The 12282-nt window shown below is 37.2% G+C and overlaps 1 pseudogene; it reads right to left on the bottom strand.

The window, feature by feature from the left end:
• Positions 1–10431: 10431 nt before the first annotated feature.
• On the bottom strand, positions 10432–10531 carry LOC113292015 (annotated as a pseudogene).
• Positions 10532–12282: the final 1751 nt, after the last annotated feature.

Here is a 12282-nt window from a genome sequence, read left to right as displayed (position 1 = left end):
TTCTTCCGTCCATACAAAATGCCCTGTTTTCAAACAGTCTGTAATGAGAGCCACTATAGTACTGAAATTTTTGATAAAATGCCTATATAAAGATGTGAAACCATGAAAGCTCCTTTCTTCTGTTAAGGTTTAAGGTCTTGGCCAAGTTTTCAATGCATCAATTTTACTCTTGAAAACACGGTGGTACCAAAATACACCACCATTTTTTCTTAGGCAATATATTTGTACAAACTCAATACAACTTGGAAAGTAAAACTCAATCAAGGAATAATATCTAGAGTTATATCTCTCTCTCTTTCGATTAAAACGTTTACAGAAACAAGTTCGTGAAACTAATCACGAAGAGATTACTTGGATGATAACAAAGACCAATTGTCCAAGAATCAATCTAGTCGTATCCAACAAACAAAGTCGGATGTATCTATTAATATTGATCAGCGTATAACCTGTGATATTTCAATCATAAAGATAAACAATATAACTCGGAAAAAGAAATAACACAAACACCAGAAGTTTTGTTAACGAGCAAACCCCAAATGCAGAAAAACCCTAGGACCTGGTCCAGATTGAACACTAAACTGTATCAAGTCGCTACAGACACTAGCCTACTACAAATTAACTTCGGACTGGAATGTATTTGATCTCTTAAAGGAATCTCACCGATTAAGGTACAGTCGCGCTCCTTACGCCTCTTGAATCCCAGCAGGACTCTGCGCAATTGATTCCCTTAGATGACGTCACACCAACTAAAAGTTTCTTCAACTCAAATGAAGACTTTAAACCAAATATGCCTCCCACATATTAAGCCTATATATGATTTCCTCTTACAATTAAATAACCTGATCAAAGGTGTGGAAATCGATAGCAATAGAAAAAGTCTACAACCTCAAAATCCGGACTTATGCAACCCGAAGTGCGGCCTAGATTATTATTCGCCTCACAAGTATAAAACCTGTGGAACCAACATAGTATGAGATGAAGAGAACTTTGATGATTTCTATCTATCTTGATCTATGGAACAATCTCAACAAATAATCAAGATCAGGATACTCAAGTTATCAAGGAAAGATAATTGAACCTGGCTTCATGAATCCCTATAAAGACTTTGTAGTCGCTACACCCTAAAAAGGTTAGGAAGAGGACGACTCTAGATACAACTAGGACACACCAAAAAGTAGTGTCGGGATTCAAAAATCCCAGTTGCTTGAAGTTCCCATTTTATAGACATTCAAAGCATGGTTGCTTTAGGTTTAAGCTAATATAGCTTTGGAACCAAGGAAACATTATCCACCATTAGATGAATCTTTGAATCTTATTTACATAAGCAAGATATACACTTTGGTTAGGTGAGACCGTAACCGAACCGTGTACAAAAACTATGTTCAAAATGTTTTGCCAAAAATAGTCGGTTTGAGCTTAAGAGATTAATCTTCATTTTCATGAGAACATGAGACATTAATTCTGAGTCAGAAACATGTGATCAAATAAGTCTATTGTTTTTTTAGAGAATTAATCAAATGAAAATTATCTCGTAGAAATAATTTAAATGCACTTGAAAATGTAATCGACATGGTTAGTAAGTGTACAAGATACAAATACCATTGTCATTCGTGAGTCGGTTCAATCACAGTGTGCATACCTTTTTGTAAACTTTTAATCAAACCAAAGTTCCGGAGATCACAAAACTTTTTAGGTTTGCGTACCAGTTTGGAAACCTTAAGACTGTCACCGGTTCTAGAGTTCACAGAACTAAATTGGTTTGCGTACCAGTTTGGATGCACTTTCGAGTTCAGGAACACATAATTGTTTAGGTTTGCGTACCGGTTTGGAAACTACTCCCGGTTCTGTAACCACATTTCAATAATGGTTTGCATACGAGTATGCTTACTGATCTGGTTCACGAGTTAAACAGATTTTCACATGATGTGCATAAAGATTATGTGTATCACAAATCTGTAAGTCGATATATAGATACTTCATTACATGTACGAGTACATGTAATATGGGTTCAAAATATCAAAGTTTTCCCAGTTGGTAAGGCTGATAACACTGTCTTGTATCTGAATCTATATTGGTTCTATATTTCTCTCTAAATAGACTCAAAACATTCCTGAATAACATCAATGACACATATCACTATCCCAGGCTATTTTCTAATGATAAAACTTGAATCGTGATTTTGATTTCAAACAATAAATTGTCCTCAATCAAAATTCATCAAGCATGAACAAATGTTCATTAAACTTAGTCATTATATTTCGAGAAGTCTGCTAACTTGATAATTAGTTCTCGGCTCGAAATTCATGTCTATGCATACTAGTCTAATTAGTTATGCGACATCGTCTCAAATGATAGAAAAGTGAACATAACTTGAGATATAGGTGGTTCAGTTTTCACTTACTTATTGTTGATGAAGTTCTCCAAAAGCTTCGGTTCATCTTCGCCTTTAAACAGTATAACGCAATGGTGACAACCGTGATCCATTGTTTCTCAACTACATTTCTATCCTAGTATGAGACTTAACTAATTTTAGACTAGAAATCAAGATATAGTTTTGAAAACTAAATTTTAAAACAAGCTTGAGATAACAACACTCGTGAGTTCGACCGAGCAATGCTCTAAAAATCTCCCCCTTTGTCAATTTTAGTGACAAAACTATCAACACATATGGATAAAAAATAAAGCTTCTACAACTTCTTGAATCCAACATGTCTTGATTTCCTTGGCATCTTCAACTCCTTGAACTCTTCGTAATTTCAAGCTGCAATGATTCTGAACGTGTTCAACTCAGCATCATTGTTGTTGACAAACCAATTTCATAGCGATAACAACTTTTGAAAAGAAATATTTTCAATCGTCGTTATACAAAAACATAGTATTATTCCTTTCTCCAAAGTTCAATTGTATCTCAATTCTGAAGTAATACTACGGTGATATGTTTCTCCCTCTTAATAAATACTTACGTCTTTTGCATAATAGGTGAAACCTAAAAGATTATTGATTCACCCCACCCCCCACCCCTCCCTCGCCCTTACATAATGACCCGTAAACCATATGTATGTAGTATGAAACTAATAAATAATTGTAACCCTTTTTGTCAATAAAATTAACAAAGGTACGAAAATCGCGGGATCCTAATTAATACAATCAAAAGATATGTCAAGTCTTAAGGAAGTTTTGAGATTCCACGTTATAACATAGTTAAAATGAAACTCCTCATATCAGCTTTTTTAGATTATATCACATGGTAAGAATTACTTATCGCTCGTCTAAGAGATTTAAGATACAAGTATCCCCTTTCAAATTCCACAGCCACACTACCCACAAATATATAGAAATTAAACACAAGTTCATTTAAGAACTCTCCCCCATTCGATGTCATTCCCAAGAGAACAACGTGAGTGACCTTGCTTTATAAAAAAAATGATTTTGTTGGATATTAACAAGTCACATGGATTTGTATCCAAAATCGAACTAAAATAATCTATGCGTCAGTTATGGAGAAAAAAGATAATTGTTTAATCGATATGAATCAACAGAGAAAAATCTTACGGAGTGTGTCAAGCAGTAAAAACACAAAAGTGTGATTATAAGTAGATCAATACTGCGACAAAATTCTCAAAGAGTTTCTTCTATTCTCCGTTTATAAAAAACATAATAGATGTAACTTCTGAGCATATATATATGAAATATTAGTTGATTCAAGGAAACGTGAAGGCACAAATATTTCATAAGACTTTTAAAATAATTAAACCAATAATGATTACATACTGCAAGTTCATATTCCAACAACTCTAGAATTTAAATTAATAAATCTAATAACATGCAAGATGAAAAATGTTGGAAATAGCTTGTGTAATCACAATTTTTGATATACCAAACCCTAGATATCCTTCAAAAATAAGAATAAATTCTTACAAGAAATTTCCTAGAAATGCATCAGGTTTTTAATATCCTGAGCAGAGAATTCCTTCTCATTATTGAAAAACTCATTGATGATAGGATCATTTAGTTTTTCTAAGTCTTCAGAGATGTCTGTTAACTCACTAAGTTATGTCCTCAGTTTACTCAGAGTATTTTTTGACTAGTAAGTTATCTCATCTAGGGAGTGATTAATTCGATACTTAAAATCATTCCTATTAGATACAAAGTTCTTCACTTTAGCCTTAAAATCATTATCTTGTTGCCAAATAGATAAAAGACAAGTTGAGGAAGAACCTTTTGCATATCCGGTTGATATCTTCTTTTGGTCCCTTGATGATTTGATTCCTTCATACAGGTAGACGTTGAAAGCTTCTACTGCATCCTTCTTGGTAATACCTCTTGTTACAGGAGCCATGGAACCGCATTTTTCTTAAGAGAACAAGAGTATATAGTTAACCCTAAATAAAGAAAATGATTTTCTCTATCACGGTTCGTGAACCAGTAGACATATCATAGATAATGCAGTCCGTGATCCCAAATGATAATACACAAAATTTGAATGATTTTTGTAAGTATACAACTTGTGGTTACTCGTTCTCATAGGTTTTATCATAGTTTACTACATAAGATTGGAACATCATCTTAGATCGACTAAACAGAGGTTAGAGCACAAGAGATCGTTCGGCAATACTTAAGGACCATTGATTGGTTATGGAACACAGTTATGTGTTCTGGATCTTGGAGCTGGCTCGATAAAAACACTCATACCAATAGTTCTATGATATTATTATGAGATGAGTCACACAATAACGATAAAATACAAACAGTAGTCAAATCATTCTTTAGCATCCTTGTCATCACAGGGGTAATGTGATGAGTTTTTGTGCAACCTCATTTTCTCAAGCTAAAATATTGAGGCTGCACACATTACTACAACTAAGTAGTGATGGGGTGAGTAGAATACTCACCTATTGCGTCACTAGGTGACTTTTCAAGGCCCTTTGTGCATTCAAATTTTCTACCTTTTATGATTCTTTTACTTCATTGTCTCCTCGGGTTTTGAAGTTCTCGAGTTACTCTTCAAAAGTTGACTCATTTTATGCATGTCATTCTGAAGTTTAACTATTCTTGAGTTATTGTTCTTGAATTTCCGACATTTTCCTTGAACATGTCCCTTGCATCCACAAAAAGAGAAATGCATTGAAAGCTAAACTTTAGAAGGTTCAGCTACCTATTTGTCACGACCAACTGTTTTCACTTTGAATAAACCGGCAGGAATAAAATAGTTGTTGGTGATAGAGGTCTTGCTGGAGAACCCAGTACCGTTAGTGTTACCAAAGGACTTTTCGCAAACAACATAGCTGAGATCTTTTCTGAACTACCCGGGAGCCTTTGTAGATCACATTTGAGAGTATCAATCTCATTTTCTTTGACAAACAAGGTTTCAGTGAATTTCTCATTAAATTTCTCTAACTCAAGATTTTTCGCTTTAAGAGATTGTAGATGGTGAAATTTGGATAAGGGGAAAAAGTGTCATTTCAAGACCATAGACAAAACTCAACTCTCACGGGAGAGATTAAGCCCTTGGTCCTCAAGGCATCCATAGCCACGATTTCTAGTATACGTCCCCGTGAGGCACTGCTGGTCGTGATGTTGTGATTCCTAGCGCACATCCTCGACGAGATACTGCTGGTTACGTAGGTTCTGTTGAGCGTAAAACGTCCCCGGTAGACTTATGAACTAGAACAGCCACAATTCCAGCATGTCTTCGCGAGACGCAGCTGATTATGATGCCATGATTCCTAGTATATATCCTCGACGAGATACTGCTGGTCATGTAGGCTCCGTAGATGCGTAAAAACGTCCCCGGCGGACTTATGACCCAGAGCGGAGACATACATGTCTCCTGTAAGCACGACTCACCCTATTTGAGATCAATGACTGATTCCTAGTACATCATCGCGAGATACACTGGTCATGTCTACTCTAGGCTCTGACTCGACTTACCAAGGCTTCTGAATAATTCTTAATACATCCCTGCGAGATACACTGGTTATTCTGCCTCCGGGCCCTTTCGACGGACTCCTAGAACATCCTTTCAAGATAGACTGGTCTTGTTGGCCCCATTATATGGATACAATTTATTCCTAGCACATCTCTGCAAGATACGCTGGTCAAATATAAGTGAGCCAATATCCCGCAGAGACATTGATCGGGCGTACAAATCCCTTTATTTCTCTTCAGGACGAGTCCCAACTGACCACAGAGAGATTCGGATACGTCAACAAAAATCCCGGAGAGATTCACATCTCTCTGCAAAATCCCGGAGAGATTCACATCTCTTCTCAAAATCCCGGAGAGATTCACATCTCTCCACAAAATCTCGAAGAGATTCACATCTCTTCTCAAAAACCCGAAGAGTTTCACATCTCTTCGCAAAATCTCGGAGAGATTCACATCTCTCTGCTAAATCTCCGAGAGATTCACATCTCTTATCAAAATCCTCGAGAGATTCACATCCCTACGCAAAATCTTAGAGAGATTCGCATCTCTTCTCAAAATCCCGGAGAGATCGCATCTCTCCGCAAAATCTCAGAGAGATTCACATCTCTTTGCAAAAATATTGAGAGATTCACATCTCTCCGCAGAATCTCAGAGAGTTTCACATCTCTCCACAAAATCTCAACGAGATTCATATCTCTCCTCAAAATCCCTAAGAGATTCACATCTCTCCACAAAATCTCAAAGAGATTCACATCTCTTCTTAAAATCCCTGAGAGATTCACCTCAAAATCTCAAAGAGATTCACATGTCTTTTCACAATCCCGGAGAGATTCACATCTCTCCGCAAAATCTCAATGAGATTCAAATCTCTCGGGAAATCTCAGACATGGAGAATATTCCCCATCATAGGCACACGCCTTACCTAGGGCTCAAGCCTATTTCTTAGTCTCTCAAACACAATCACGGCTAATAAATTGAGCCTAAACTATACATGTCTATCCAAAAACGTGGATAAGCTCTCTTGAGCTCCGCATGCTCAACAAAGGGACCCACAAGCAATGATATGGTCTCCACATGACATATGTGACCGACCACAAAGATAGAGAGCTCAATCTCAGATCCTCTTACACTCTATACATGATTCCTAAGGTATTCCATGCCTTTTCACGTGACTCATCCTAGTCATTCTCACAAATCAGAGAATATCTCTCTATCTTTGCCAACTTGGCTAAAGAAAATATTTATCTCTCAACACATCATCAGAAAGGATGACTCAGCTTCTGATAGACGCATTTATGTGTCTATTTTGATCCCAATTATATATATTGTTAGTGCTCGATTTGGTACTTATTTGGTTATTTTATGTCTTTGTAGGTGTTTTTGGAGAAATAAGCTTTTACGTAAATTCGGCTCGAAAAGTGGTATTTGCGCTTGTGGGAGAAAATTACTAAAGGCACCCCTCATTTGAATAAGGGGCACCTCAATTACTAAGGGGCACTCAGTTGATAAGGGCCACCCTCTTTACTATTCACCACCAGCTACTATTGGCACATCGGAACAGGATAAGGGGAGGTCATCCCCTACCTTTTGAGTCTTGAAATTGGCGGGAAAGTTTGAGCTTAAACTGGCAGATTAGGGTTGGATTTCGGAGGGATTTCTGAAGAGATTTAATCAACGGAAATAGTTTGGATGGACAATAATGGGATAAACAAAGCTAATATAAGAGATTTGATGGTGTAAATTGGGCTGGATAGTTGGTCTCGACAACACTGTGGAATGAGTTTTCTCGGGTTTGAGCTTATGGGAAAGATTTGGGCTGATTTGAGTCACAGATATGGTTCGGTTTGGGATTGATCTATTGAAACAGGATGGGTAGGTATGTTAGAATCAAAAACAAAGGGAGATTTCCGTGACTTGGAGAAAACAGGAAAGAAAGTTTTTACGGGATCTTTGTTTAAGCCTATTCTTGGAAGTTACGTAGGGGTTGTGGACAATATAACTTGGACAATTCCATTCTAACAGGAAGGTTAAGATAAAAAAGGTAACATAAGACGCAAAGAGAGTTTAGAAGGAAATAAAATATCCGTAACTTGGTCGTGAAGAAGAAGAAAATAATCGAATATTTCTTGGGAGATTTATCAACCTGTTGTGTATATATAGGCTTTTGTGAGGTCTACGAATAGGATGGGAGTTAGAGGTCCGGTCAGAAGCCATAGAATCGAAGAAAGAAGACTTACAGAGGTGTTCTCTGTTGCTGCTAAAGAAGGAGAAAACGAAGAACATTAGACCTACAGAGACAGTCGCAGTTGTGCTACACTAGAAAACTATCGTTCTTCTACAGTCTTAGAAGCTTGTAACAGTGACGTCTGTAACACCCTTACAACGTTGCAAATATCTCTGTTACACAATTTCTTCAATAAAACACCTTTTTGAGCTATGGATTATTATTTAGTGCGTGTTTTTGATATGAGGAGCTAAACCCCAACACTAGGATGATGGAGGAAGCCATATTTCATGCGCGTAGTAATTATATTTAATTCTTTCATGACTTTTTGCATGGATTATTAATTGTTTTATGGTGTTTATTGAACGGTTGTGATTTCAATTGATGGGTTATACTTAGGTTAAGTTTTTTGATATCCCATGCTTTAGATTTACAGTCGTTGCTTTTCAAAACTCTACTTGGCAAAGAAACAGAGTCAATACTCTATTTGAGGTATAATTGTCTATAGTAAATATATGAATCGCATGAATGAATTTATTGGTGGAATCCTGAGTCCCAATCTCTCGTAACATTAAGTGAAATCAAAATTAAGTCTGAAATCAAAATCTTTAAAAAGTCCGAGCGAACGATACTTTACTTACCACTGTAAAACTACATCAATTTTTGGCGCCACCGACGCGGACTTGTTTTTAGGGTTTTAGATTTTTTTTATTTTTATTTTTATTTTTTAATATTTTTGTTCTTTTTTATGTTTTTGGGTATTTATCTTGTGTCTACAGGTTCTGGATCATAAAGAAAATTGAGCCAAAGAGTTTGGTGATTTCATAAAGACTTGGAGTTAAAGATTAAAGCAAAAAGAACAGAAAAGAAGACAATTTTATTTTAGACAATTTTAGTTTAGGGTTTGTTTATTTTCTTTTAAAAAAAAAACTGTATTAGGGTTTATTATTTTTGTAATTTTTCTTTTCTTTTTGGACTTTTGGACTTTGGGACATTTTTTTTATTACCCTATGGAAGGGTACTTTAAATATAAACTGTTTGCAGAGAAGGAGGACAATTACGATATTGTATCTGCACCTTGGGTTCGTACACTTGACATCGGATTCAGTGGCCCGAGTCGACTACAACCGATTCATCCCCCGTCTGGAACGGGAGGTAAGATTCTAAACACTCGTGAATCCCCTGTCAGCGAGTTGTTGGACTCCTTCGTATGCATATATGTTGAGGACTGAATACGGACATTTATTTTTCTAGTAAAGGGCAAGGCCTGGCCATACAAGATAAGGGTTCGGATTTCATCACCGTTCTCTTCTTTCCCGCTTTAGGAACACGTAACCTACGCGAACCTAAGCCTAAAATTTTGACTAGAACGAGACCAATAGGGTAACGAGCTTAACAGGAAAGTCATTCGAAAAATATTGGTTACTCTTTTAAGCATACTTCGAAGTTCTTGACGGTTTCTGTAAGTTGAATGCGTGACTGCGCCGCCTTGTAATACCGGTGAGGCCTTGGGTATCAAAGCTCCACCGAGCTTCCCTAGCCTATATTCAACTTACTTTAACTCGGATTGATTCCAAAGGGGTTTGCTTAAATTGAAACGAATTCCCGTTCGAAGGATTAGAAGCTGGTCTAGAAAACATCTAAGTGGAGCCATCATGCTTTTTGTTTGCTAGAAATCAATAGGTTTGATTTGGTTGAGTCGGCCTTGATCTGTGTTTGCATACCCTTCCAATTTAGAAAATTCTATGGTAGGCCTGAACGTAAAAGAGACGCACTAGGTAGATTTGTTAAAGAGAAACCTAGTAGTTCGAAGCGTCTCGATTACCTTAATCTAGAGAGTCTGACTTTTGAAGAGTCTGTTTTTGAACATCCTTTGAATGAGGAGAGAATCCATGTTGCTCCGATAGCGCCAGAAATGGCAACTTTGAAAGCTTTGTTGAATCCAACTAGGACTACTCGCCCCTCATGTATCATGTTAGCTGAGACGGAAGCAACTTATGAACTTAAACCTGGGACCTTACAGTTTCTCCCAATCTTTTTAGGGAAAGAAAATGAAAACCCCTATTTCCATGTTAGGGACTTTGAGAAAATTTGTAGTACCGTCAGGATTAGAAACCTAGATGATGATGCTTTGAAACTTAGGTTATTCCCCTTTTCCCTGAAAGATAAAGCTAAATCGTGGCTATATAGTTTGGCTTCCGGGTCAATCGAAATGTATGAACAACTTACATCTTCCTTTTTGAACAAGTTTTTCCCTAGGCACAAAACATCGTCTATTAGGACGCAAATCTGCACGTTTTCTCAACAGGAGGGAGAAACTTTGTATAGGTATTTGGAAAGGTTCAATGATTTATTATCCCAATGTCCTCATCATGGTTTAGAGAAGGTTAGGTTAGTTCAGATCCTTTATGAGGGTTTAGATTATCCCACCACAACCGCAGTAGAATCTATGTGTACTAGTGGATTTGAGAACCAAACAGTTGATGACGCGATGACATATTTGCATGAAGTCGCCGAAAAGACCCAACAATGGGAAAGTAGTAGGGGACCCCAGAAAACAATTCTTCTCGGCAGAGGAAACATTAATAGTGTAGAAGGAGACTATGAATCAGATGCCAAAATTGCTGCTATAGCAAAAAGGTTAGAAGCTTTAGAAGTAGGTAACACTAGTGGTAGATTGGAGCCTCTTTTGGAAGGCCAGAATAATGAAGAGCAAGCAAATGCTTTATATAATAACACTAGGTTTGATAATCGTCAGAAGTTTGACCCATATTCAGAAACCTATAATCCTGGTTGGAGAAACCATCTGAACTTTTCATGGTCTAAGGTCCAGAGTCAGGGTCAGTCTAATAATTCTAATGCTCCCCCAGGTTTTGGATACACTAGGAATACATCAGGCCCAGAAAATAAAACGACTAACTTAGAGGAATCTATTAATATGTTAGCAAAAACTCAGGAAATGTTAGCACAGAGCCATGTTAGTTTTCAACAGGAAACCAAGCAGAATTTTTAAACTAATGCTCAAAGCCTTGCTAAGTTGGAACTTCGAGTTGGCCAAATAGCTAAGACCTTAAGTGAGAAAGATAATGGTAGGTTCCCTATTCAAACTAATCCCAATCCTAGAGGAGTTCATGAAGTAGGTACAAAACCATCGAATCAATTGAATGCTATTAGAACCCTTAGGAGTGGTAGAATAGTAGACAATCAGGTAACCATGCCCGATAGTGAACATACTGTAGTTCACCCCTCAGAATCTCACCTCTCAGGACCAGTAGCTGAGTAGACTGATAAAGTTTCTGATGATGTGAATTCGATTCCTGAAAGGTCTGAGTTTATGCCTAGGGCCCCATTTCCCCAACTATTAATACCAACAAAAAAGGGGTCGAACTTTAATGACATATTGGAGGTTTTTAAGCAAGTTACCATAAACCTTCCTTTATTAGATGCAATTAGGAAAATTCCTGCTTATGCCAAGTTCCTTAAGGATATGTGTACGCGAAAGCGAAAACTTAGCATCCATAATAAAGCCTTTTTAGCTAGTGACGTAAGTTCAATCATTCAGAACACCACAACTACAAAGTACAAAGACCCAGGTTCTCCTACCATTGCTTGCACAATAGGTAACTTCCGGGTAGAAAAAGCTTTACTTGACTTAGGAGCCAGTGTGAACTTACTGCCATTCCATGTATACTTACAGCTAGGACTTGGTGAAATGAAACCTACTCAGATGACACTGCAGTTAGCTGATAGGTCTGTTAAAATACCTCGAGGTATTATCGAGGATGTTCTTATTGAGGTCGAAAAGTTTATTTATCCACTGGATTTCGTGGTCCTAGATACCCAACCTGTCCCTGGCCCAAAGAATCAGATACTTGTGATTTTAGGTCGCCCATTTTTAGCTACGTCTAATGCGATCATTAACTGTCAAAACAGTGTGATGAGTTTATCTTTTGGTAATATGACTATGGAGATGAACATTTTTAATGTCAGTAAGCTACCTCATGAGCTAGATGACACATGTGTTGAAGAGGTGAACATGATAGAAGCCTTAGTTCAGGAGTCATTACCAAACATTTTGTCTGAAGACCTATTAGAAAGTTGTCTATCCCATTTTGGTTTAGATTTTGATG

The sequence above is a fragment of the Papaver somniferum genome, chromosome 6 (assembly GCF_003573695.1).
Source record: "Papaver somniferum cultivar HN1 chromosome 6, ASM357369v1, whole genome shotgun sequence".
Lineage (NCBI taxonomy): Eukaryota > Viridiplantae > Streptophyta > Magnoliopsida > Ranunculales > Papaveraceae > Papaver > Papaver somniferum.
Note: the sequence above shows the minus strand (reverse complement) of the source record. Positions and strands in the feature narration are given on the sequence as shown.